This window comes from Melopsittacus undulatus, chromosome 6 (genome assembly GCF_012275295.1).
Source record: "Melopsittacus undulatus isolate bMelUnd1 chromosome 6, bMelUnd1.mat.Z, whole genome shotgun sequence".
Taxonomy (NCBI): Eukaryota; Metazoa; Chordata; class Aves; order Psittaciformes; family Psittaculidae; genus Melopsittacus; species Melopsittacus undulatus.
Genome location: NC_047532.1, coordinates 50,423,156 through 50,444,049, shown reverse-complemented (window position 1 = coordinate 50,444,049; position 20,894 = coordinate 50,423,156). Strand labels below are relative to the sequence as shown.

Here is a 20,894-nt window from a genome sequence, read left to right as displayed (position 1 = left end):
TACAGTGTCCAGCACAGTGGGATTCTTTCCCTGCTACTCCTGCATCATGCAGATATTTAAGTAATAATGAAATTTCATGCAGCTCTCTCTCTCCTCTCCCACACAAACTTCTTTAAACGGATCAACTCCTCCTTTCACCTGTCTTATCTGAAACCCTGTGCTTTGTGCTTAGAATTGTTTTGAGCTTGTCACAGCTCCCTGCTGCCTGTTTGGTAACAAGAAGCACTGTTCACTTACATACTGGTAAATCCTTTACATTAAACAGGAGCAGAAGCTGTTTTCTGTGTTCTGAGGACTTCAAGAAAACTGAAACAACAAACAACTTTCCCCTTTTCTAAATGCTGAAATATTTACTTCCTGTCTTAATCTTGCAGGAACATCCTTCGCAGAACATGTGTTTAAGACAGAGGTGAATCCGAAATCTGTAGACAAGGGATTAGAAGGTCAAATCCCAGTTTGAAAGGTAGATATATTTATTCTTTGCATTTTCACTTATTTACAATAGACACAGCATTTTACTTTTTGTCTGTCTTGTTGTTTTTGGAAGTAGTTTGCATATTTAATTAACAGTTTTACATTGAATTATTCCCCAAAAAATTCTTGGTTCCCATTATCGGTCTTGTTTTTTTTTCTGCTGTCATCTGAAACTCTTCAAGTACAAGAATTAAACAAACACTGGAGATCTTGTTTCTGCAGACGTTTGTGAATGCAGCCTTCACAGCATTAAAAGGCTGAACAACCGCGCACAGTTCTCAATCGCTTTTTTAATAATTATATGAATGCTGGCCATTCTGGGACTGAGTAATGTGAAATGTAGCATGTTGTCCTGCACATCTGCATAGAGGCTTGTGAAGGAGCCTGTTTAATTTCAGGTGTTGACCTGCCTGGCAGTGCTGTCTCTAGTACTGAAACGAAATATTGCCAGTGCATTTGAATTATGCAGGATGCTGGTTTTCAGGAGTGACTGAAAGTAAAGGCTGATGGTGAGAACAATGGTGTTTTGTGGTGGGTTTTTTTGTTTGTTTGTTTGTTTTTGTTTGTTTTTTGTTTTTTTTTTAACAAAGGAAACATCTTCCTTTCTTATAGACAAAGTGCATGCATATGAAACGTGATGATTTTATTTGCTTTTTGGGACTGGAAGCCCACAAAAGCAGTGATAATTGGCTTTACTGATTTTTACCCCTCTGGTTGAAAATACCACTTTCTTTTTTTTCCCCCTCCAGTTGTGTTCAGGTGGTGCCATGTGAAAATTGCACTGCCTTTCTCTTCCAGACCCACAGAAAAGCAGATCTCTCTATTGCTGGATGTGTTTTCCCTGTCCTTTGCTGCCTTGCTCCTTCACAGCCTTGGGCACAATTTTCCTGATCCATTACTCCTTGGCACTGCTGCAGTGTGTGTTTGATATTCCTGGTTCCAGTTGTACAGTATAGGTAGCTCATGGTAACTATTCTTGTTCATAGAAGTTATAGAAGAGACAGGATGCTCGGAGCATAAATCTGTGTTCCTGGCTAGCCTGGTAGTAGGATTTCCCAGCGCAGGCTGATAAATGTGTCATCACGACCTGGATGCACATTTCTGTGTCTTCATCTGGAGTCGCAGCCCATGAAATTGAACTCATTGGTTTAAAATGTATGTACAAGGAGAGGGTGAAGGGGTTAGACATCTAACAAGAGGTCCCCCCACGTCTCTCCAGGGAAGGCATCCTCACAGTCTTGAAAAAGGTCTTGGCCAAAACTGGCTTATATATTTGGAGTAAAACAGAGAAGAGCCAGGATGCCCTTGTGAGTCTTGCCAAGGATGCACAAACTGATTCCTCTGTTCAGACCATCTTTTTTTTTTAACAGGAGTTCCTGCAGTAGGAGGCCTGTATAATTTTTTTAAGTTTGTAACAGGCACACCATAGAGTTGAGATTGGTGGGGTTTTCTCCTTACTTGGATTTTAATGTTTTCTGAATTATAACAGCATCCATTTTTAAACATATTTTTGCAGTCTGCAGTCATTTTCCTTCACTGAATTCCATGCTTGTAGATGATGTATAAATGCAGTATTGTCATTAATGATGAGTAGTATCCTAAATATATTCATACACTGGTTTTGTACATCAAAAATCGTTAACTATTCCAGAGGAGTGATACTTCTTTAGTAAGAACAGTATGGGAACATGCTCCCTCTAAGTACTGAAGGATGCCCTATCGAAACTCAAATGCTTGTTAAACAACTGCAGGTATATATATATGTACATATATATAATTTAATAGATGAGCTCATTTGAATGTTTTCCTGAAGGAGTTTCACTTCAGTGAACATCTTGGTTGACTTGTATGAATTAAAACACTTGTATCGGAAAGGAAGCCCTATAGGATGTCATGTTGAGCAGAGCTGTTGAAAAGTGTTTGTAAGTATTCAAATTATTTTTTTTAATATGGATTCACTGTCATAGTAAAGCTTTGGAAAAGGCAGAAAACTAAAGTAATCCTTGATCAGGTGAATAAAAATGCAGTAATGGGTGTTTATATAGTCTAGACAATGCTTCTACTTTTTTTTTTATTTCAGAGGTTTGAGGAATTTGAAGGTGATTCTATGTGTTTCTTTTTGTTCGCCAAATAAATATGCTGTATTGCTATCCTGTTCTCTGAATTTTATAACCTCTGGTACTTCAAGGCATGCCTTTTCAAGTGAACCTGAGAGGTTGTATTTCTCTGAGCATTTGGGATCAGGAACTGTTGAACACCCAAATGTTGGTTTTGGTTGTTTTGCGGTGGCTTTGGGTTTGTTTTTTGGTTTTGGGTTTTTTTTTGGGGTGTGTGTTTTTGTTTTTTTTTTTTTCTTTTAAGTTAGAAATTCTGTAGTATTATCCTCCCTCTCCTTTTGTTCACCAATCCTGTTATTGCTGGCAACAAACACTTCTTGCTTGTATCTAGAATCCAAACGTTGCAGTTGCAGATCCGGAATGGGCTCATACTGCAGCTTTTGAGGTAGCTTTGAGAATTAGAGAGGATGTTTAATTTGCAGTTTCAATTTACCATTGTGCAGAGCTTATATTCTCTAGTCTGCCTTCCTGTTGCATGTTTACTTTTCACAACTTGAGAGCCTCTGGCTCTGCTGTTGAAGTTATGGCTGGTTTGTAAAGGAGGGGGCAGTTGTTACTGTTTTGGCACCTTTTCTTTTTCCCTAAAATACAAATTATCTTGAAAAATGGATAATGTGCTGAAAAACTCTTGTGCACCTTACATGCAGATATACCTCTATATAGGGCAGACCAGTAATCTTTGCCGAGTCACAGCTTACTATATCAGCACTGAAATAATTTTTATTTCCAGTAAAAGAACTTTCTTATTTTAGTAAAAGGTTATGCCTCATACATGTCAACAGTGAAAACCAATTTGGTAATTATTTTCATGGTAGCTGTTGACTATATAATCTCATACTTCTTGGCTCATGAGAGATTATTTATAAAGCACAATGACTAAACTCTGCTGCTGTGATGCCTGGTAGGTATCATATTTTAAGATGCTGTGTTAAAGTGTGTTTTACCTAGTCTGCTAAAATTTATTTTTATTATGGTTACTGTTTTGATTGCAATAGCATTGGCACCTTTAACTGATGCTCCCCAGCTATTTGCTTGCCTTCAAGAATACTTGGAGTTTTGCAGGCTGAACAGGATGTGATACTTTCCCCCTGAAGAATTTCGACTACAAGCTTTTTTCTTGGCAGAAACACAGCTTTTTCTTAAAAATTTTATCTGCAGTTATACAATGAAAAAAGCTACATACATTTTTTTTTATCTTTGTGCCCAAGTCCTAATTATATAATTTGTATGAAAACATCAGACTTCAAATGCAGTATATATAGGATAAATCTAATGTACTGATTTTTTTTTAAATGCCATTTTAAAGAAGTAATAAGCAAAGGAGTCTAACATGTACACAGTTCTGTAAGAACATCGTTTCTAGGATATCCAAATCCCTAAGCTTCTTTTTCATCCAGAGAATTAGTTAAGATTTCCATTTTTGCATGGCAAATTTTTGGGCTGTTAAGGATGCACAGAGGAACCATGTTTTCATGGGAGAAGAGTTGTGTAGGAGTAATATTGCTCCCAGTCCTGCTACATGTGTGCAGTCCTCTGCACTGGTTTGCACAAGCTGTTTCAAATAAGTTTGAATGTTCATCTTGAACTCAAAGAGCTCTTTCACTGTTTAGTGGCTCAAGAAAATAAAACCCAATCTATTTGATGACCCAGGCTGTCACTTGCAAACCAAGCTATGTGTTGAAGCAACTGTATTAATGCTAAGGATTTATAGTGCAGCCAGTTATAGGGGTCAGTGCTAGTCAAATGCATTTGGGTGGCATTACAAGGAAACGTGTCTCATCAGAAGGTTGAATTGGAGACTCTCTGATGAAAGCAAGGTTTTTCTTCACATTTCATGAAACATTTAAAGTACTTTTGGCTAAAATAATACAATTCTCCATAAGGGTCCTTAAGTCCTAGTGGAATTACACTCTTGCTCATAATGTGTTAGGAGAGAGTGATTTTTACAGGGTACACAGTTTTATAGAAAAAGTCCACCATGTAATAACCCAGGCTATGATAAGTGGGGTTGGTCTCTTGTCACACACCTGTGAGAATGCTTCTAGGAGAACAGTTTGATCATGATGAAAACTATGGTGAAAAAGGCGACAGAGACGCCAGGAAGGGGATTTTCAGGTCCAAGGAACAAAACCAAATGTGAAATAAGACATCAGTGGTATTTAGAAGAAGATGGGTGTTACATAAACCAACAACATCTGTTTGTAGGAGGAGGACTGATTTGTATCATCTGTTTACACAATTCAAATTGGTATTTACAGAGATTGAGTGTGCCCTCAGCAAGTTTGCCGATGACACCAAGCTGTGTGGTTCTGTTCATATGCTAGAGGGAAGGAATGCCATCCAGAGGGACCTTGACACACTTGTGAGGTGGGCTGATGCCAACCTCATGAAGTTTAACCATGACAAGTGCAAGGTCCTACACCTGGGTCGGAGCAATCCTAGGCACAGCTACAGGTTGGGCAAAACGGAAATTCATGGTAGTCCTGCGGAGAAGGACTTGGGGGAGTTGATAAATGAGAAAATGAACATGAGCCAGCTGCAGTATGCGCTCACAGCCCAGAAAGCCAACCGTATCCTGGGCTGCATCAAGAGGAGCGTGACCAGCAGGTCAAAGGAGGTGATCCTGCCCCTCTACTCTGCTCTCGTGAGACCTCACTTGGAGTATTGTGTGCAGTTCTGGTGTCCTCAACATAAAAAGGACATGGTACTGTTAGAACAAGTCCAGAGGAGGGCCACGAGGTTGATCAGGGGACTGGAGCACCTCCCATATGAAGACAGGCTGAGAAAGTTGGGGCTGTTCAGCCTGGAGAAGAGAAGGCTGCGTGGAGACCTCATAGCAGCCTTCCAGTATCTGAAGGGGGCCTACAGGAATGCTGGGGAGGGACTCTTCATTAGGGACTGTAGTGACAGGACAAGGGGTAACGGCTTGAAACTTAAACAGCAGGGGTTTAGACTGGATATAAGGAAGAAATTTTTTACTGTTAGGGTGGTGAGGTACTGGAATGGGTTGCCCAGGGAGGTAGTGAATGCTCCATCCCTGGCAGTGTTCAAGGCCGGGTTGGATGAAGCCTTGGGTGACATGGTTTAGTGTGAGGTGTCACTGCCCATGGCAGAGGGGTTGGAACTAGGTGATCTTAAGGTCCTTTCCAACCCTAACTATTCTGTGATTCTATAATTTGCTTGTAGCATCTCTTCTGGTGTTGTTCATAAGCAATAGAAGAATCCTGTTGAACAGAGTCAGGGTTTAGCTCCCCAGTGAGCTGTGGTTTCAGATGAATTTTCTTTTAGGCCAGAGGTATTTTAAATTTAAACCAAATGATAAAATAGCATCAAGATAAAGAAGTATTTAAATAAAGAATAGGAACTGTCTCAAAGACTTATTGAAAACATTATCTGCTGTCTTCTTGTATCACTCAGGAGCTTCAGCAGTGATATGGGTCAGCTGGATCCCAGTCTGATCTTTCTTTTCCCCTGGCCACTGAGTGGGAGATAGGCTCAGGTGCATTTTCTTATTAGCACAGGAGGTCAATGTTTTAATTTGATCTTGTTTAGTGGTATGGTTGCTCTTCATCTTTATTGTATGATGACAAATCAGCATCCTTTGTTAGACATTCACTGGTACTGTACCAAATGAAAAAAGACAAGTTATTCGACACTTGCAGTTGTTAAACCCCATTTTTGTAAATAGGGCGTTACAGTCTGAGCAGCTGCAGCTGTGTCTGCAGGTAAGAATCAAAGAGGTTCTTTGTGAATATTTCTTCATCTTCTGGAAGGACTGTTGTTAGGGACTAAATCAAAGGAATTAAAGACTGTGAAATATGTGCACTCAGAGACAAATAGTTTTAGGTACAGAGAGAAGTTGTATGAGAACTGTCAAACTCTGCATGTTCTTTTGTTACCTAAGGCAAGATAACAAGCTTTTGCTCAGCAGATGAGAGGAAAATTTAAAGCGAGTGTAAAAACAAAGCAAAAACTTTTAATACAACCTTTTTATGATTTCAAGTTGAACTACCCTCCCACTGTTTTACTAGAAGTAACTGTTATTTTCTGCAAGGGATAGGATAGATAATATTTATGAATGACATGAGCATTTTTTTTGTAATTTTATTTTTCATGTATGTTTTTTTCTGTCCACTGTAATATGAAGCTCTAACAGTAAATCTCTTTAGAAGGCTACGATTAGGTAAGAATATTAGTAATATCTGAAACTTTCTGTAAAATAGCTCTTTAACTACATAGGTTTCTCAGAATATGCTTTGTGCTTGTTAATGCTTTAAAGTCTTTGGTAGCGTTCAGAGTTAAAGATTTTTGATTTGCATAATAAGTTCATAGCAAGTGCTTTGTTTTTGACAGTAAAAAAACCCTGGTAAAACGAAACCAAACAAACCTCAAACTTGAAAGCAGTACAGTGCTAAAAGTAGCATTCTTTGTAGCAGGTATCAAACTCTTCTCTTAGACAACTGTGTTTTGATTAAAACCCATATTACTATTAGTTGCCACCAAAGATGTTTACTCTGTACAAGATATATCTTAACACTTAAATCTGATGCTCGGTCAGACTGTTAAATAAATTAACGATACTTGATATTTTTAATCTCATTTTTGAAAACAGCATGGCAAGCATAACCTTAACAGGGTGCAGCTATTTCTTTTCTTGGCATAGTGCATCTGGAATTTTGCAGTGATTTCATGTCTTTTTCTTAATCTGAACCATCAGAACACAATTGGACAGAGGTGGCTGGCTGTTGCTTGGCATCAGGAAGAAATTACATAAATTTGAAGGCTTCAGTTTTTTCTGTAAAAACTGAAGCTTCCCAGGTTTACTGAAAATTTATCTCTAGTTGCTGAAAGTCCCCTGGCGTAGGGAGTTTGATGTGCATATGTTGCAAGTGTTACGAGCTGTTCCTCCCCCACCCCATTTTTCCTATCCTGCAACCATTTCTTCATGTCTCCTTGGAAGAAAGCTGCAGAATAAAAAAAAAAATCCTACTTTAATTTAGAAATGCCATGCAATATTATTATTTTGGGGGAGGAGTCTCATTTGGATTAATATTAATCAAGGTCACTTGGGGCTTAAATTAAAGCCAATAAATAAATGTAGCTTTTATAAACAGAGGATGTATTTAAAACAACACTGAAAATTATTTTAAAAAAAGACAATTTTAGGATAAGTCACAGAAAAATGGTTTTAAACTTTGCCAGACAGCAACTCTGGGAAGCAATTTTGATGTTTAAGAGGACTAGAGATGTTTTCTGCCCTCAAAACCATCTGGCAGGAGCCCTAGCACAGAGCATTGTTAAATCTGTTTGATCTGGGAGAGCCTAGCACCATGGGAGGAGGAGGAGGTAAGGATGGGCATTTTTAGGAATCTTGTTTTTGAAATACAAAGATGTGTGCATTGTATCTTCTAAATATTTTATTTCACTTTATAGGAGATAAATATTTATGTGTGTGCATGTGTACGCACATTTATCTATATATACATGCACATGCACCTTTGTAACATTTTCATGTCTAAAGGAAGAGTGTAGAGGAGAACATGAACACATTCAGAGGGACCTGAAAATATACTGCACAAGCTGTGCTGTTGCAGCCTGCGCTGTGGAGTGTGGTAGTCTGTAAGCACATCTTCTGCTTGGTCATTCATTCTTAGTTTTTACTAGATTTGCCTGATTTATCTTGGGGAATTGGAAGATACAAATTTTCCTCTCTGAACCAAGCATAAGAGGGGTCTAGGGAAACTGAAGGTGGCTGTGTTTTTACCTCTAACAAGCACTACTACTTATGAAACATCTTATGAACTCTCAAAAAACGTGTAAGGAAAAAACCAAAAGCTGATGTGGAGCATTGCTCCAGAATTTTTCTAGGCTAAAACCCCAGTCCAGAATACTCCTTGAAAACAGGAAAGTCAATTAACTCTTCTTGTGAAATAGGTGGAAATGTATGGACTAGGTGTGTGGGGCCAACAGAAAGTAATCCAAGGGGAAGAATATATCACCTTCAGTCTAGGGAAATATGTAGGAATCACAATTGTTTTTCAGTCCTTCTTGCTCTGTTATTTTGATTGAGCCTCCTTGTGCAAAATATGAGGCCTGTTTACAGGGGAAACATCTACTGATGGGGCAACTTGTGGAATTGGAAGTTTAGCATTGAGGTGGAGACTTAAAGAAGGGATGTTAGCAAGGAACTGTCTGGTAGCATAAGCCAACAGTGTTATTGTTAAAGATTACAAATTCTTCCCTCTTAAGGCATGCATCTAAATGTGCATATGGAGTCTTTCACACCAATGATGAAAAATTAACCTTTGTAAGTGAGATACCCTGGTCTGTAGAAATTGGGGAACAGGAGCTGCAGCTTGGATCTACTAAGAGCGTGCAGCAGCAAGGTACTTGCAGGTTTTTAACCAGAGATTGTATAAGAGACAGGCATAATATGCAAGAACTGTCTTGCATGTTGTTATCCCAGATCATGACAGCTCTTCCAGGTGTTTTCCACTGACTAAAATTTGCTATGAAATGGTGCTATGCCTTCAAGAGGGATTTTTAGAAGTTGAGAAAGCTACCAAATTACAGTGTACCAGGGTGAAGCCTGCTGACTGTTCATATGTATAAAAATGTGTGTGAAGGTGATCGTAAGAGATAATTCTGATCACCAAAAGAAAGATTATCTGTTATATTTTATCTTCCTATGTAAGTCATAGAATCATAGAATAGTCAGGGTTGGACAGGACCTTAAGATCATCCAGTTCCGACCCACCTGCCATGGGCAGGGACAACTCACACTAAACTGTGTCACCCAAGGCCTTGAACACCACCAGGGATGGAGCAATTCACAACTTCCCTGGGCAGCCCATTCCAGTGCCTCACCACCCTTACAGTAAAGAACTTCCTCCTTATATCCAATCTAAACTTCGCCTGTTTAAGTTTCAACCTGTTACCCCTTGTCCTATCACTACAGTCCCTAATGAAGAGTCCCTCCCCAGCGTCCTTATAGGCCCCCTTCAAGATACTGGAAGGCTGCTATGAGGTCTCCACGCAGCTTTCTCTTCTCCAGAGCAGCTCCCACTTTCTCAGCCTGTCAAATCAGTATAAATTAATCATTTTGCTGTTTTGATTTAGGATTTGTTTTATATTTTAATTCAGTATGCAGAAGGTCCTATGGTAAATAATGAAATAAAGGCAAGACAAAATATTATATGATAATGTACCTTTGTGTTATTTTTTGTCATGTCTTTACAGTGTTTTCCAAATCCCCAAAATAGGTTGTCATTGAGCTGTCTTACAGTAAAGCCTGGGTCACAGTGGTACTTTATTCCTTCTAATCTGTGTTACCTTGTGCTTGTCACAATAAGTTTATTCTTCTACTGGGCAGCTTAATTGCCTGGCTCTTCTCTGGTCCTGTGGGATTTCCCAGTTTTCTCTAGTCTTGATTAATTTGCCCAGTTTAGTGCCACCCATCATGTATAGCTCTTCTGTGGCCCCTCTTTTCTGGAGATGTGGTTTATCTCTGTATTTAATGAAGTCTATTTTGTGGGTCTGTTTGGTTTGGGTTGGGTTTTTTTTTTCTGTACTGAAGTTTATTGTTATGTGTTTGGACATGAGTTAATGAGGACTGAATGAAGGCAGGCAGGCTGTAGGACCACTCAGCTCTTCACAGTGAGGCTCTTATGGAAGAGTTATTTCCTTGTGTTGACAGTCAGTGAAGCCTTTTAAGGGTAAACTTGCCCTTAAAAAGATCTTCCTTCTTTTCTCTCTGGCATACCAGGTGACTTTCTAAGGTTCCTTACAAATGTCTTGCCAGGTTTCTGCAATAAGTCCCTCCAAGATGCTGTCGCTGGCTTTTGAGAGTTCAGATATATGACATTTGACTTTACACGACTGAAGCCAGGTTACAATTTTTTGATGTAACATGTTTCTGTAGTTGTTTTCAAACACTATCATGAATTTCTGAAGGCTGATCAATCTGTAATTTTCAAGGTTGTTGCAGAAAGTTTCCCACTTCTCCCTCTAGCTAGCTTGGATGGAAAATGGACTATTTTTCCCTGGTAAATTTTGACTGAATAAAAAATTTAATGTCCCTGCAAACTGGAGAGTGGAAAAATGTCATAGGCATGCTCTGCACCTCAGACACTGCCTGTAATATATACATTAGCTACCAGCTGTGCAGTGGGTGAGAAGTGAGCAGGGCAATGTATTTATTTTATGTCTTGGTTTATTTTAGCAAATCAAACCAGAATTTGTTCCTGCTGAAAGTGAGGTTCTTGCCTGCAATCTGCTAGCCTGTTTTGGAGCCCCTTGTTTTGATTCCCAGATGTACCATCCCTTGTCATTGGTATTCCATGAGGGTGCGTGGCAACTCTCAGGGAGTGAAATCCTTGGGGCTCAGGGAGGGGGGGCCAGAGGGAGGTCTCCATCCTGGGCTGGCTTTTCACTTGCAAACCACCAAGGAAATCTGAGTGCTGTGATAAAAATGGTGGACTTTGTCATGTAAAAATTCGATTACTTGCTCCCCTCCTTCTGAAAAAGTCTGCTGTGCTCTGAAATGCCAGGCTTGGGTTTTATACACAAATAAAAGACCTGTTAAGGTCCTTCTCTGTGTCTGTACTTTGGCTTACATAAAATCATGCTCCCCTCCCCCCCCTTTTCCCTAATAAGGCACTTAAGCAGCCTTAAACCAAGATTAATGTTCCATTAAACGTTGATCAGCTACATTATAGATTGAAATGTGCTGGTCATATGCAGATTGATCTTCTGTGTCAAATAATAGGAAAAATTAATACTTTTTTTTTTTTGAAAACCACTATACCTACAGAAAGACTTGTTTGCATCAGATAAAACCATTGTTTTATCGAATCTCTCTTTGGTTATCCATGCATGCTGAGGAAGTGGGTTGTCCAGAGTGAAGATGTGAAGCTGTTGGTAAGCCCAGCTTTTAACTCTGGGCTATGTGAGCGTCCACGTCATTCCCATCATTCCTTCTGTCATATTTTAGCTTAAATACTGTCATTTGTCCTTTGAATTCAGAGGCCTGTGTAACATCTTTTTGTTGCCTAAGAAGAGAGGAGAAACAAAGCTGACAGGGTTACAGCTTCCGTTAGAGCTGGTGCCTTCTGTGTGTGCTAGCTGGCAAATGTCTGAGGAATTGCAGTTCCTGGTTTTGCATCTTGGCTGTATTCAAAGTCTTATCTCTGGTGCTTGCTCAGAAACTGACTTTTTGGGATGTTTGGGGGCAGTTATTGGCATTTGGGTAATGAAATCCAAGTGGCTGCTTTTGTGCGCCTTCAGTATGGAGCCTCCTAATCAAGGCTTTCTGCCCCAGTTTCCTTTGCAGCTTTATTTCTTTGCCGGGTAGTTGTTGATACTTGTTATATTTGCCCTGCATGCCTACAAAAGTCACCCAAGCGTTGTGGTTCATGTCATCTGAGGACCTTGTAGAAAGCAAAGTTTCTGTGTTTAATTTCTCTTAATTTCCTTCAGCCAACTGGTCTGTCAGAGTAAGAGAGTTGCTAAGCAACTTCTTCCCGTATTGCTATGACATTTCTCTGTTCCCTGGTGTTTTGGGAGGACTTGGGAGGGTCACTTCCATCCCTGCGAGCAGCTGATAATTCCCATAATCTTGCTCTGAGGAGGCAGAATGGCGCTGGTAACATAAAGCTGATTTTACTGAATTCCTTATCAAATTGATTCTCACATCGCTTGGCTTCCTCTTGAGTTTGTATGGTAGTGCTCAAAGCAAGCTTTCCTTGCTCCAGCTGCAGAATGCAGTGCTGTGGGGGCTTGGTGTATTGAAAAACCTCTTCCAGGGCTGACAGTGTCATAAATAGGAAAGCCACAGGTTTTGTCAAACAGCAAAATAACATGACGAGGGAGTGTTACAGCAAGCTGTTTATCATAATAGAAAGTCAGAAGATTTCTAGATAGAATGTTCTCATTTTTTAGTTTTTGTTTATAGCATATTTGGTAAATCTGAGCATTTAGACTTAACTTCTCTGTTAGGAAAGGGAAGAAAAAAAATAGTTTTTATTTCATTATATTTTAAAACTTGTCACTCTTCCAAACAGATGATGGTCACTAAGAGAATTTCCTATGTTGGTACTTGTACATTAGCATGTCAGTGTAGGAGAAGCTGCAGTGGTGAAGGTCTCTGCATGCACAACAGCTCTTCTTTCCACGTTGTTCTGCACAAAGCCCTGAGGAACCAAAAATACTGTCTCTTTCCTTGCTTTATTTTTTTTCTTTTTTAGCTTCAAGCTCTTTCGTTGATGTTCTGGATTTAGTCATTGGTGTTTCAAAGATCTCGACTTTATCCTGATGCAGTATGGTTTATTTATGAACACTGACATATGTATTAAACGATTCACTGTAGATGACAAAACAGTAGCTATTTGTCATGTAATTTTTTTTAATTATAAACATGTGATTGAAGAGGAACAAGGAGAAGAATCCTGTTATTAGCTTCTGGGCTTGGTGCTTTTCTGCTGTCTCTATTCTAATGACGTTTTTTGCAGTGGGATGTAGGTACCTTTAAATAGTCTGTTTAAAATATAATTGGTAAGTGCTCAGCTACGGTATCATAATTCAGTTGGGCAGAATTTGCATATAACATGGGGATGGAAAAGTACAGTAATACTGATTGAAGGATTTATAGTGTTTTGGTACATACTGCTCTGGGAGCTGAATTTCATGAGACTGTTCGTCAGTTGTTTGGCAATATATGATTTACAGGTGCTATAAATGACGCCAGCATTTACAGTTACGTTGTTTTGAGTTAAATGCTGGGGAACTGGATTTGGTTATATGTTTTTTCTTAGAAATAACATTGAATCAGCTTTCAGTTACAGGCTCCTTTGGTCGGTTGTGACCATCTACATTCCTGGCCTTGGGAAGGAGGTGCACAATCTGTGCAGGACCTTGTACATCACTGGTTTATACTTGGAACCATATAGCTGCACTGTTTAAAAGCTGAGTTTGTGTGGTGCAATCACATTCTTGGCAGGGGGGAAAGAGGAATGGTTTTATTGTGTATGTTTTTAGCATTGCAAAAGGGAAAACCAAGATTAGAGAGCTGGATAGAATTTGTGTGTGTTAGTACAAATTCTTCTTGGTGCTGCCTTACTTTAAGAAAAACCCCCAAGCATTAAAAAGACATGCAATGATTTTTGCCTGAAGGACTGTGGCAGACCACAGCCAGGTGGGCTGTATGTCAATGAGCAGGTTTCCTGCAAAAGGCTGAGATTTGCTCTGCCTTGTTTTGCTCTAATGTGAATGGGTTTGTGTCTTTTGAGTTTCTAGTAAACTCTGATTTTGTGTGTTAGCTTTTGGAGAAGTACTGCAACTTGAAATAATTCGATTCTGCCTTTTTTTTTAATTAATTAATATAAAATCCATTGTTTTTTGAACTTAGTCTCAGTATTGCATTCATAACATAATAAAAGCACATCCAAGACAGCCTGCCTGCCGTTAGAGTTCATAAACTTACTTATTTTTTCTACTTCTAAAATGAAATCCTTGAACCTGAAGTGGGGAGAGGAAAGCTATAAAGATATTGCAGAATTTACTCTCAGGAAAGCAGCTGCTATTTTCATGCACAAAAAGTTAAATGTGGGAGTAAAGGGGCCAATGAGCTTAACATTGTACAGCAGTTGGTTGGCTGACTTTTAACACTGGATGCAGCTGCGTTCAAGTTTCACTGTCACAGAGAGTCATGGACCCTGGTTGGTGAAATGGCCCTGATGGAACTGATGTGGCTGGGGATGGTGAACCTTGAGGGCTAGAAACAATTTAATTCAGCTGGTTATTTCAGTTCGTCCTTACTGGACGTGAGGAGGGAAGTAGCAACAAAATAAAGAAGGAACAAAAATAAATCAAATTTAACCAACACTACATCTCAAAGTAATGAACATGCCAGAAGAAGATGTTACAGCCATATGACATCTCTTTAGAGAGTTTATCAAAAAAACAAAAAATGATGCTATGCTGTTGAGTAGAAGTACTATTGAATTGTAGTGGTTTTCATGTAGTTTCTGCACAAATATCAGCAGTAGGTCAAAATATTTGAAGTTTTGAAGGCTGCTGAGTTGGCTTTAGCAATTCTTTGTGACTGTGTGGGTAGTATGCAGAGGTGCATGTTCCTTGGTTACTTATTGCTAGTGACAGTATGTAAGTAACTAACATCTTAGTTTAGTTGACATTGAATTGAAAAGGAGCAGTATTTGAGCATTTGAATAAGAAAGTAATTGTAAGGAGAGTTCATTATGGGCAAAAGGAAAAGGAGTCAAGGTAGCTTGTGGAGGGCCAGCTCAGTTCATCTACATGAGAAAGGAGACCTGCTTGGAGCATAGCAGAAAAAATTGGAAAAAATTTTTGAATCAGGATTGTTCTTCTGGTTTCAAGATGATAAACAGTACAGTAGGTGAAATTTCCACATGTCTATGGATGTATCTTCTCCCCTTGGATGTGAATAAGAGGTCCAATGTGGACCAGTGGAAAGCTGGCCTGGGTGATGCATTTGCATCCTTGGAGGAGGAGCTGAGCAGGTGATGGCTCTGTGAATGCAAATGTATGCAGGATTGGAACAAAATAATGTAGGTCTTCTGAAGAAAACAGAAATATGGATTACGAAAGACTGAAAAGACTTTAAAAAAGCAACAAGGGCATGAGTATGTATGCTATTTGGCTGCAAATTGAACAATGTTGCATAAACTTTTCTTTCCATCAGTTTTCTGTTCCTGGATGTGTATCTGCAGATCTGTAGTGGTTTTAGATTTCTGTGCTGTTGTGGTTTGGCGTGGGTTATCCACAAGAGGTATGATCCTGTAATCAGTTGTATTGTTCTGGCAGTTCAATTCTTGAAAAAAAAAACCCCAAACCCAACCAACCAACCAACCAAAAATACCCAGAAAAAAAACCACAAAAAGAACATAAAAAAACCCCAAACAAAATCCCACAAACAAACAAATGAAACAAAAACAAAAAACCAAAACAAAAAACCCAACCCCAAAAACCCAACCCCAAAACCCCAAAAAATAACACAACCCCCTCCCCTCCCCCCCCCAAACAAGCAAACAAAAAAGGCCAACCCACAAAATTCCTACTTGTATCATCCAATGGTATTCGGAACCTTTTTTCAATTATTTTTTACACATTTCTTCCATGCTCCTACAGTTGAGCAGAATGTGTGTTATACTGTTCATGGGTTTCTCTCCTTGCTTTTCCACCTGTGAGGCTGTAATATTTTCAGCTGTTTCTCCCCTCTCCACCTCCTGTCCATCCCCTTCCCCCTGCTTCTATTCATGTCAGTTTGGCAGAAAAATCACCGTGAGAGCTCTACTGTGTGGCCAGGTGACTGTGAGGGGGCGTGGGAGAACACTTCATTTGCTGCTTCCTTTCAGAACTGTTTCCTCCAGCGTGTTTGTGCTCAGTTATACATCTTTCACAACTGCAGCACCTCAAGCCAGCAATTCATCTCCCTGACTTTAGAAACTTTACAGTCCTGCAGCTAGACTGATGTATGATCCCCTGCTCCACAGTACTCCAAATGGTTTTGGATGGTTCCCAGACCTTGAGTCAGTTCAACTTTCAGTTTTTGATTGTGAGCAGCACTCATTAGTCTGTAATCTTCGCTGTTCCCGCAGAGATGCGAAGGCACATGCACACTTTGGAAAAACAACTTAATATTATTTAATAATGCCTTCTGCAATCACGGAGTCCGTGCTGTGCATGCAAAGAGTCACTGGTGTGGTATTTTGCATGCATTGGTATTGCACTAAAGATTTCCTGACCTGGAGAGTTGCAACACTTGATCTGCAAAAGCAAGTTCAAACCAGCTTTGGATGAACTGGGTGAATTCACATGTACCCATCCTGTGTGGGTGCATTTTGGGACAGCAGCTGGATCAGTCCCTCTCAAGTCTTGATTGTATCAACCGCAAACATTTTTGTATTCAGCAACTTGCAAGAGGAGTCAGGGCACAGATGGACGTGACTTTGACCTCCGGGTTAGAGTGGCAGTAGTTTTGTTCACTCTACTGGGAGCAAGCAAATATCCCTTGAAGAGGGGACAACACAGGCAGGTGGGAGCAGTAACCGCTGCAGACATGGACCACTGGGTTGGAGCTCTTGCTCAGCTGGCTGACCTTTGAATTGAAGCAGATACCAAATGTGGTGGATCAGTGCAGATCAGAGCTAGAGATGTTAATATCCAGCTGATGCTCAGCAGTGAGCAGCTGTGGGTAACAGCACCCAAACTGTAACTGACCTTTCCAAAAGGATACTGTGCCCTTGATCTTAACTGTCCTTCACATCTGCAGGGCTTTTGCTGAGCTGGGATTTGTAGGCGAGGTGTTAATGTTCTACAAGTGTTCTTAAACCTCTTCCTGTACTCCAAATTGCTTCATAATTATTATTCTGCATGGTGTTCTGTTTAAATAAATTCAAGTGGTATCCAGAAAAAGTTTACACAGTAAAATAGAAAATTTGGCTTGATGTGTTGTCCCATAACATTTCTAATTTGAAAGATTTAACTTGTTTTATATGTAGTTGGCTTTAAACACTGTTTTCTTGAGTTCAAATAGATCCCTAAACTGTGGGTCAAAGCACAAGAGCACTCTGTGGTATATGAGATACTGAGGAAGAGCCAGCCAATTTTCTTCACACAGAAAAATAACATGATCACTTTTTGGGGTATGCAACATTAGACCAAAGTACAGGGGCAGGATGCTAACAATCTGAATAATACTTAGCTCATTTAAAGAAGGCAGAAGATGATTTCTATGTTTTTAATGCTGATGGAGTCAGTTGCTGCCCTGACTGTTCCTTCTTCTAACACAGGGAGGTCGGACACTCCATCAGCATCACCAGGGAGAGATCTGCGGTATTCACTGCTGCTGTGCCACTGATCCAGCTTGCTGGTTGTGTTTGAGTTATTAACTGTGTTAGTGTGAACTAAAACTATTTCAATTGGCTTTGGTTAGTTTATTGCTCATTTACTCATATCATAGGCTGGAAGGTGGTTTAGATCTCATTTGCTGAGTATTCAGGCTTGGTTATGCACATATCCATTTACCAGGGAAAATGCTCCTACCCAGAGCTGTAACTTGGGTAAGCACCTAAATCTGTGTTGAGGGAGTGGAGTAAGGAAGTGTTTTTTGCAAGCACTGAAGGTCCAGCAGGGATGTCCTGCTCCGGAAATGCCTGAGCACTGGATGGGGAGATGCAATCAAAGAAGGGAATGGATCACAGCAGGTGTCACAGGAGTGGCAACATGTTCCTTTTCCTCCTCATAGCCCAGCCCCTCTCTCGCCTATGCTATTTCAGCTGCCTGCTCTCGGCCAGAGGTTTTCAAAGCTCTCATGCTCCTCAGCACAGCTGGTTTCTCAGCTGCCCACCCAACTTGGGTGCGTGATAATGTGTGATATCAGATAGGGTATTGCATAAGGCTCTCAGATCAAGCCAAATGCAAACATTTGGGTACTGTGACCTTCAGCACCAAAAATCCTGTTTTCTTTTCTTTGATCCAGTGAAACAAACCTGCTAAGCAGGAGGGAGCAGTCAGTAGTATAATTTTGGGAATGCAGGTTGCAGTGTGTATCCCTTTCATTCTTACTTGTGCCATTTACAATTGTTCAGAAAAGCTGAGTGAAATAAGCTAGTTTCAGATTTTATCAGTAATTTTAACTGATTATTTTAAGCTAGATTGTAGCTGTTATTTCAGCTATAGAGAAGGCAGCTGTGCATGGCAATGAGTGCCTGTGCTGGAATTATTCTTCACTGACCTGGATGAGCCAATTCCCGTGATTTTGAGCAGCATCTCTGCACTTATTCTGTCGTCTAAGTGTTACTGGGTTAGTGAAGAAAGATTTCTTCTTTCTCTAGCTCATTTGCAAAAGAGAAGGCCCCTTTAAATTGTTTCATGCTTTAATTGCACAGAAATAGCAGAAGTGCATATGGTAAATGTTTCCTTGCTGACACGTTAGCAGGTCTCTGGCATCTCATCCCCTTGGCTTCGGTATAGCTGAGTTGTTTTAATTTCGGTGTACGTGGCACATGAGCTCCTGCCACAGTTCTTTAGATGCAAAATGCCTTGGAGGTGACATGGGGTGCAAATTGTGTGCTCTATATTGCTGCAGGGACATTCAGTAGTCCCCCTCCAGCTTGCAGCTGTTCCCCTGTTTCCTGCAGTGATGAATTTGGCCTAACTTGCTGCTTTGCCAGACTTACTGGGGAGCAAGGAAGGGTCTCCAGGTAAAATCTGGAAGTGCACAGTTTAACTGGAGAGCATGTGTTCAAAGTGACTGAAAGTAGGCAAGGTGGGATAATCCCATGCTGTATGTTTGGAGGTGATTGTTTGGGGAGATAGATTAATTGTTGCTGTATTTGCGGTCATCCTTCATCGATACAGATGGAAATGGGGGAGAGATGATGGGGTCTGTGGCACTAGTGCTTTCACTGCAGTTTCAGTCTTGGGTATCAAAGGGGATTTTCTATAATAGCAGATGCTGTACCCTGGTGCTGGAGGTGAAGAATTAATCTTTTTCTTTCACCATCACTTTGGATTGCCACCATAACCTCAGGTGCATGGGATAGAGACTTCTGTATACACCCCATCTCTCAGGGAGTCTACAATTCCCTTTGCTGAGGAGCATAGCTCTGCTGGATTTTTGATATGATGATGCTAAAGGTCTCTTACTGAGTTTTGAAAGATGCTAATTATCACCACATGTAGTGAAGAGGTTGCATCTCACATGGCTGGAGGCAATTACCAGATCCATGTTTGTATGTTATATCCACCATTATGGTAGCACACGAGAAAAATTGAGAAGTAATGCGGAAAGGAAATAGAGGTGCGGAAAAATAAAGAATAAAGATCAGATCTGCAAGTCTAATATCACCAATGTGTAGTACTTGATGCTTTTACTGTTGAAATAAGTATGTGATTCATGTTTTTAGGAGACACTTATGGAGCCACTGCTTTTCTGGGAGAGGGAGAGTGTTAAAAAGAGTTCAACTTCAGGCCAAAGTCAGTGTTTACATCTGGAGGTGTATCCCCCATCACTGGTGGGAAGAAGGTGGGAGAAATTTAGAAGGGTGAATTTTCACAGTGTGGTAATTATCTCTCAAGGTTTTTCTCCAAAGCAAATGGTTTTGTTGACGGAGCAGCTACAGCTAATACATCATTTAATTTTAATCTAATTCTAAATGGTGGGGCTGATTGGCTAAGTGTAATGGTTACGTGTTTAAATTAATTTCAGTAAAGCAAAGCAAGAAGAGTGAGTTTTCAAAAGGTAGATGATACTCAGACCTGTACTTAGTCATGTACAAAACATTATATAAATCTCTGTTCCTTACCTCAGGCCTTTTACCGTGTCTTGTTCAGTAAATCACATCTTGCTCTTAAACCATGAAGGCGAAATAAAATTAAATATGAGAGCTTATTGTTGGTTTTCTTTATAGGTACTTGGGCACTCTATTACTGTAGGTGCTGGAGATTATAGAATCATAGAATCACAGAATAGTTAGGTTTGGAAAGGACCTTAAGATCACCTAGTTCCAACCCCTCTGCCATGGGCAGGGACACCTCACACTAAACCATGTCACCCAAGGCTTCATCCAACCTGGCCTTGAACACCGCCAGGGATGGAGCATTCACTACCTCCCTGGGCAACCCATTCCAGTACCTCACCACCCTAACAGTAAAAAATTTCTTCCTTATATTCAGTCTAAACCCCTGCTGTTTAAGTTTCAACCCGTTACCCCTTGTCCTATCACTACAGTCCCTAATGAATAGTCCCTCACCAGCATCCCTGTAGGCCCCCTTCAGATACTGGAAGGCTGCTCTGAGGTCTCCACGCAGCCTTCTCTTCTCCAGGCTGAACAGCCCCAACTTTCTCAGCCTGTCTTCATATGGGAGGTGCTCCAGTCCCCTGATCAACCTCGTGGCCCTCCTCTGGACTTGTTCCAACAGTTCCATGTCCTTTTTATGTTGAGGACACCAGAACTGCACACAATACTCCAAGTGAGGTCTCACGAGAGCAGAGTAGAGGGGCAGGATCACCTCCTTTGACCTGCTGGTCACGCTCCTCTTGATGCAGCCCAGGATACGGTTGGCTTTCTGGGCTGTGAGTGCACACTGAAGCCAGCTCGTGTTCATTTTCTCATTGATCAACTCCCCCAAGTCCTTCTCCACAGGACTACCACAAATTTCCATTTTGCCCAACCTGTAGCTGTGCCTGGGATTGCTCCGACCCAGGTGTAGGACCTTGCACTTGTCATGGTTAAACTTCATGAGGTTGGCATCAGCCCACCT

At 40.5% G+C, this 20,894-nt stretch overlaps 1 protein-coding gene across 5 annotated transcripts in view; it reads left to right on the top strand.

Annotated features, from left to right (window-relative positions):
- The window catches only part of C6H1orf21 (chromosome 6 C1orf21 homolog), a 122,430-nt gene that overhangs the window by 22,919 nt on the left and 78,617 nt on the right, over positions 1-20,894 (top strand). For 3 of the 5 annotated variants that reach the window (XM_034063709.1, XM_034063707.1, XM_031046713.2), the window contains exon 2: positions 375-463. The exons of 1 other annotated variant lie outside the window; for it this stretch is intronic. The gene's annotated coding sequence lies outside the window, so the exon portion shown is untranslated. Of the gene's footprint in view, positions 1-374; positions 464-2,343; positions 2,397-20,894 lie in introns of those variants that run through there. One more of the 5 variants, XM_031046714.2, reaches the window with a different exon arrangement.